Source organism: Oryctolagus cuniculus, chromosome 9 (genome assembly GCF_051225735.1).
Source record: "Oryctolagus cuniculus isolate XC-2025 breed Fujian yellow rabbit chromosome 9, ASM5122573v1, whole genome shotgun sequence".
NCBI classification, from domain to species: Eukaryota; Metazoa; Chordata; class Mammalia; order Lagomorpha; family Leporidae; genus Oryctolagus; species Oryctolagus cuniculus.
The window spans coordinates 43,432,648-43,439,721 of NC_142875.1; the positions used below are offsets into that span (position 1 = coordinate 43,432,648).

Consider the following 7,074-nt stretch of genomic DNA (forward strand, 5'->3'; position numbering starts at 1 on the left):
TGTCTTTATATATGCCACCACTGTTTCTTCCATCAGCTGACATCTTTCACACTAATTCCTTTACCTCTAACATACGCCCAAATTGTATTCTGTGCCTTTGCACAGACAGTAACTATAGACTTTTTTAATTAATATTCCAGATATTTTTATTAATGTATACCCTCCTGGTATGGGCCAGGAACTTTACTACAACACAGGAGGAGTATATGAACAACAGCACCAGGACAATGGGACCTACTGCTCATGTGCCCACAGTAAAGCTGATCTGGCTTTGTCTTTTCTCTGTGTGAGCACTTGTATTCCTCCCAGTGCCTGACTGTGTTGCATCTTCTGTGGTGACTTCAGAATCAAAATACAGAAAACAAAATGTTGATATGTCTATTCCATAGACAAAAGGTGCCACTTGCTCAACAAAATAGTATTTTGTCACAATCAGTCTGGGAATCCATATAAAATATAACAAGTAGTTATAAAATATATGGATGGCGTTTACTGAGTCTTTAGAAGAGATTGCTGAAGCCGGCGCCGTGGCTCAACAGGCTAATCCTCCACTTAGCGGCGCTGGCACACCAGGTACTGGTCCCAGTCGGGCGCCAGATTCTTTCCCGGTTGCCCCTCTTCCAGGCCAGCGCTCTGCTGTGGCCCAGGAGTGCAGTGGAGGATGGCCCAAGTACTAGGGTCCTGCACCCCATGGGAGACCAGAAGAAGCACCTGGCTCCTGGCTTCAGATGAGCGCAATGCGCCAGCCACAGCGCGCCAGCCGTGGCGGCCATTGGAGGGTGAACCAACGGCAAAGGAAGACCTTTCTCTCTGTCTCTCTCTCACTGTCCACTCTGCCTGTAAAAAAAAAAAAAAAAAAAAAAGTAAATTATTTCAATAAACCCCACCCCTTCTCCTTCCTGCTTCTATTCATGGCACTCCAATTTCACTAGAGCAAAACTGTATGAATTTTGATGAACAATTCTGCTCTCAATTCCTACCAGATATGAAAAAAAAATAAGGCCACTAACATTTTATGTTCTGATTGTTAAAATTAGGCCTTTAGTTTATATGCATGTTAATATTATGGCTAGTATGATTTTAGTAAGCTTTATAAATAGAACTGTACTTTTTAAAACAAGATTTATTTGTAGTGGCCTTGTCCTCCTCCCTTCTCTTCTCCTTGTGCTGACCTCATCCCTCTCTGTCTGCCATCTCCTCAAGCCCAAGCAGCATGTCTTCAGTGGAGTTACGGACTCCTGATGGAGAGATATTTGAAGTCGATGTGGAAATCGCCAGTCTGTGACTGTCAGGACCATAATGGAAGATTTGGGAATGCATGATAAAGGAGATGATGACCCAGTTACTCCACCAAATGTTAATGCAGCAATATTATAAAGATAATTCAGGGACCACTGTTGTGGAATAATGGGTTAAACAGCCACCTGCAATGCTGGAAACCCACATGGGGGTTGGTGCAAGTACCAGTTTTTCCACTTCCGATCCAACTCCCTGCTAATGCACCTGGGAAAGCAGAGAAAGATAGCTCAAGCCCTTGGGCCCCAGCACCCGAGAAGGAACTTGGATGCGACTCCTGACTCCTGGCTTTGGCCCGGCCCAGCCCAGCTATTAAAGCCATTTGGGGAGTGAACCAGCAGATGAAAGATTTCTCTCTCTCTCTCTCTCTCTTTCTAACTCTGCCTTTCAAATAATACCATTTTTTAAAAAAGGCCATTCAATGGTACACTCACACAAGGATGACCTTCTTCCTCCTGAAGGACTCTCACTGGGATTAAACATGACAATAGGTCTGCTCTGATTTCATCATCATTTAAAAAAATCATCTATTATTTTTCACTTTATGTTTCTGTGTGGGAGCAAACTGTTGAAATCCATACTTAATGTATACTAAGCTGATCTTCTGTATATTAAGATAATCAAAAATGAATCTTGATGTGAATGGAAGGGGAGAGGGAGTGGGAAAGGGGAGAGTTGTGGGTGGGAAGGACGGTATGGGGGGGAAGCCATTGTAATCCATAAGTCCTACTTTGGAAACTTATATGCATTAAATAAAAGTTAAAAAAAAAAAAAAACAAGCAAGAGATGATATCACTGCTTGGGTCCAAGATTTCCTGAAAGTTGACCAAGGAACACTTTTTGAACTTATTCTGGCTGCAAACCATTTAAATATCAAAGGTTTGCTTGATCTCACATGAAGGACAGTTGCCGATATGATCAAGGGGAAAACTCCTGAGGAGATTCATGAGAACTTCAATATATAAAAAAAGACCTTACTGAAGAAGAGGGAACCTAGGTGTGAAAGAGAACAGTGGTGTGAAGAGAAGTGAAATGCTGTGTTGCACACTGTAACATGGTAAGGATTCATCCAAATACTATTTACTGTGCTCTGTTAATAATTGTTGATATTAGTCAAACAGTAGACAAATGCAACAACAAATCAATTGTTGTAGCAGAATATTATCCTCATTACCTGTGTAGTTTGAATATAGATTCCAGACCAATGGTTGAGTGTCTTCTAATATGATAAAAAAGTTCCTTTTTTCACTCTGAATAAAAATGAACAGTGGGTTTTCCATACAAAGTGTTATTTTGGGCTTTTATTTTTTTTGTAAAGCAATTTTGTCCAGTTAACTTGAGTGATCTTTTAAAAGTTGGCATTGCAAATAAAGCAACTTTCAAAAAGTTTTCTGAAATACAATTAAGAAAATATTATCTTTATTCATGAGTTGGAAACTGGAAAAGTTCTACTTGAGGTAAATGTTCTGAGAAAGGCTATTAGGATATCTCCCAGGCGTGTAGCAAGCAGTACCACTGGTATTGATTAGTTTGTATATAGTAGAGATCCTTAATTGGATCTGAGGATTTGTTTTTATTTTTAATCCTCTTAGCTTTGAATATATTGCTTAAAGACTCAGGGAGTACACTTGGTATGTGGCTTTTTGGGGATAAATGTAACTAGACATTGTTAGCTTTTCAGTTAAAAAAGACAATTAAAAATTTCTTTTTAACCAGAATGACACAGAGGCAGAGGAGAGAGAGAGAGGGAGAGAGATAGAGAGAGAGAGAGAAAGACCTTCCTTTTACTGGCCCATTCTACAAATGATTGTGTCATCCATACCCAGATCTGGCTGATGCCAGGGGCCCAGGAATCCCACCTGTTCTTCCACATGAGTAGCAGGGACCCAAACACCTGGGCCATTGTCTGCTGCCTTCCCAGGCATACCAACAGGAAGCTAGTCCAGAAATGGAGCAGCTGGAACTGGAACCAATGCTCTCATATGGGATGCTTGTGTAACAAACGGTGCCTTAACTCTCTGGGCCACAACACTGGCCCATATCAGTTGTTCTTGCTTCCACATTCAATATCCAAATATCAGTGATGTTACCACAATACAATTTCATGCTATTTTGATATGCCAAATGGCCTCAATTTGTATTTGAGATTATCCTTATACATCCAATATTTATCATTTCTTTTTTTTAAACTTTTATTTAATGAATATAAATTTCCAAAGTACAGCTTATGGATTACAATGGCTTCCCCCCTATAACGTCCCTCCAACCTGCAACCCTCCCCTTTCCCACTCCCTCTCCCCTTCCATTCACATCAAGATTCATTTTCTATTCTCTTTATATACAGAAGAACAGTTTAGCATACATTAAGTAAAGATTTCAACAGTTTGCTCCCACACAGAAACATAAAGTGAAAAATACTGTTTGAGTACTAGTTATAGCATTAAATCTCAATGTATAGCACACTAAGGACAGAAATCCTACATGAGGAGTAAGTGCACAGTGACTCCTGTTGTTGACTTAACAAATTGACACTCTTGTTTATGGCATCAGTAATCACCCTAGGCTCTTGTCATGAGCTGCCAAGGCTATGGAAGCCCCTTGAGTTCACTGACTCTGATAATTTTTAGACAAGGCCATAGTCAATGTGGAAGTTCTTTCCTCCCTTCAGAGAAAGGTACCTCCTTCTTTGATGACCCGTTCTTTAAACTGGGATCTCACTCGTGGAGATCTTTCATTTGTTTTTTTTTTTTTTTTTTAGAGTGTCTTGGCTTTCCATGCCTGAAATACTCTCATGGGCTTTGCAGCCGGATCTGCATGCCTTAAGGGCTGATTTATCATTTCTTGTTGAAATTATAAAATCCACCCATATTTGCTTTTATCTTTTATGAAAAATAACTCAATTTTCTAACTCCACTCTGACCCTTGTGGACTTCGCTTTAGCTTGTGGGACTTAAAGAAAGACAATTGAAAGCAAAGCAATTTTAGGGTCCAAGTGATTTGTAGTAAAATGAGCCGTGGAGTTTTTTTTTTAATATAGGAAAATGCTATTTTACTTATGTTTCTAAATTTGGAAACATTAAAGTAGATGTGTTTCTTCACCCATATTTCAGAAGAAATTGAAAATTTGAAAGAGTTACCTGTTGAATTCAGGCTACAGCCTAGAGAATGGAGCTTCAGCCCCTCTGCAGGACTCTGAAGAAAAGATCACACCAGGTGGCCACCGTTCCATCATCGTGGGAAAGGAAACCCCAACAAGCCGGGGCAAAATGCCCACCTGTGCCTTTTTCATGCTGACATGCTGGGAGGAGCACAAGAGGAAACACCCAGACTCTTCCACCAATTTCATTGAGTTCTCCAAGAAATGCTTGGAGGGATGGAGGACCATGTCTGCAAAGAAGCCCAAGTCTGCATCTATGACAAAAAGTGAAAAAACCATTAAGACAGGGAGATGAAGAATTACCCTAAAGATGACAAGAAGGGAAAGCAAAAATTTCCAGTGCTCTTACAAGACCACCAGCTGCCTTCTTCCTGTTTTGCTCTGAAGTTTGCGCAAAGATCAAAAGTGAACACCTGGACCTTTCCATTGGAGATACTGCAAAAGCACTGAGTGCGGTGTAGTCTCAACAGTCAGCCAAACGTAAGCAACCACATGAACAGAAAGCAGCTAGGTTAAGAGGAAATATGAAAAGGGTATTGCCTCATACTGTGCCAAGGGCAAAAGTGCAGCTGGAAAGAAGGGGCCTGGTAGGGCAATAGGCTCAAAAAAGAACGAACCCGAAGATGAGGAGGAAGAAGAGGAAGAAGATGAGGAAGAGGATGAAGATGAAGGATGAACAGCTATCCTGTAATGATGTGTGTGGAATGTGCATGTGTGCTCAAGCAATTGTTTTGCTAAGAGTGTGAATTCAAGTGTAGCTCAATATTAGCTTTGGTATAAAAGACTGTACAGATTTTTGTATAGCTGATAAGACTCTTTGTAGAGAAAACACTTTTTTATATAAAAAAAAAAGTAGGGTTGTAGTTTTTTGAGGGGCTTCTACATACAATTAGATTTTATAGCTTTTGATGCTGAAAGTTCCTAAATATTTAATGTTTCCACTAATTTCTTGACTTGTGTATGACAACACAGCAAACTTTTTTTAAAAATTTTTTGACAGAGTTAGACAGTGAGAGAGAGAGATAGCTATAGACAGTGAAAGACAGACAGAGAGAAAGATCTTCTTTCCATTTGTTCACTCTCCTAATGGTCAGGAGTTGGGTACTTCCTCTCGGTCACCCATGCAGGTGCAGGGACCCAAGCACATGGGCCATCCTCCACTGCCTTCCCGGGCCACACCAGAGAGCTGGACTGGAAGAGGTGCAACTGGGACTAGTATCCGGTGCCCCAACTGGGACTAGAACCTGGTGTGCTGGCACCACAGGTGGAGGATTAGCCAAGTGAGCCATGGTGCCAGCCAACACAGCAAACTTTTAGGAATTAGTATCAATAGTAAATTTAGGGTAATTCAAGATGTTGTATTCTTTTTTTAAAAGAAAATTTGTAATCCAACTATGTATGTTAAAACAACTACAGAGTAACTATTATAAACAGCAACTTAAAATGCTAGAGAACTGTATATCTCATCCCCATCCCCCAAAAAGTAAAAAGGGAAAAAAAATCAGTCCTATGAACTTTTACACATGAGACCTATTTTTTCTCTTTTAAATATGTTTTTCTCTTAAATTCACAAACAAAATTGCAAATATTTATGTGTACTACAAATATTTAAATATATATATACACATACACAAATACTGGCTAATTCAAGCTAATTAACATGGATATTAACTCCCAAAGTTGTTCTTTTTATGGTAAAGTCAACTAAAATTCACTCCCATTTCATTTTTATGAATAAATTCTATTGCTATTAACTATAGTCACCATGTTGTAAAACAGATCCCTTGAAATGATTGCTTCTATCCACCTGAAATTTTGTAACTGTTTTTGAACATCTCTGGAATTCCCTTTCCCACACTCTAGACCTTGGTAACATCATTTTATATTCTGTAATTCTGGATCAATTATTTTAGATTCTCTATATATATGAAGGAGATCATATAGCATATCTTTTGTCTGTGCCTCTCTTATTTCACTTAACATAATATCTTCCAGATTCAACCACATTGTTGCAAATGTCAAGATTTCCTGCTTTAACTGCCAAATAGTATTTCATCCTGTGAATGTGTATGTGTGTGTGCGTGTGTGTGTACCATTTTTCTTTAGCCAGTTATCTATTTGGGGCACTTAAATTTACTCTACAGCTATAGTGAGCTTTGGGAGTTGTTTACACACCAATGTTGTAGAGCTCTTCCCAATGTTATCTTCTTGAAGTTTCATAGCTTTTCCCAATGTTATCTTCATGAAGTTTCATAGATTCACATCCTCCATTTAAGTCTTTAACCCATTTTGATTTAAAAAATTCGTCCTATTTTTTTAAAATGTATTTATTTGAGAGGCAGAGAGATAGAGACAGAGAGAGGTCCCATCTACTTGTTCACTTCCCAAATACCTGTAATGGCTGAGAGTTGGCTAGAGCCAGAACATTCAAGGACACAATCCACACTCCCACGTACTTGGCAAAGAATCTAACTATGTAAGTGCCCTAAACAGCACTCTGACCTCAGAATCAGCCCTTACGGCATTCAGATCTGGCTGAAAATCCCATGGGAGCATTTCAGGCATGGAAAGCCAAGACACTGTGGCAAAAAATGATCTACATGAAGGAACTCTGTGAGGAG

At 39.5% G+C, this 7,074-nt stretch overlaps 2 pseudogenes; both read left to right on the forward strand.

Moving 5' to 3' along the window:
* Nucleotides 1-1,213: 1,213 nt before the first annotated feature.
* On the forward strand, nt 1,214-2,327 carry LOC100339232 (S-phase kinase-associated protein 1-like; annotated as a pseudogene).
* Nucleotides 2,328-2,721: 394 nt separating this feature from the next.
* On the forward strand, nt 2,722-5,129 carry LOC149124555 (high mobility group protein B2 pseudogene; annotated as a pseudogene).
* The last annotated feature ends 1,945 nt before the right edge of the window (nt 5,130-7,074 follow it).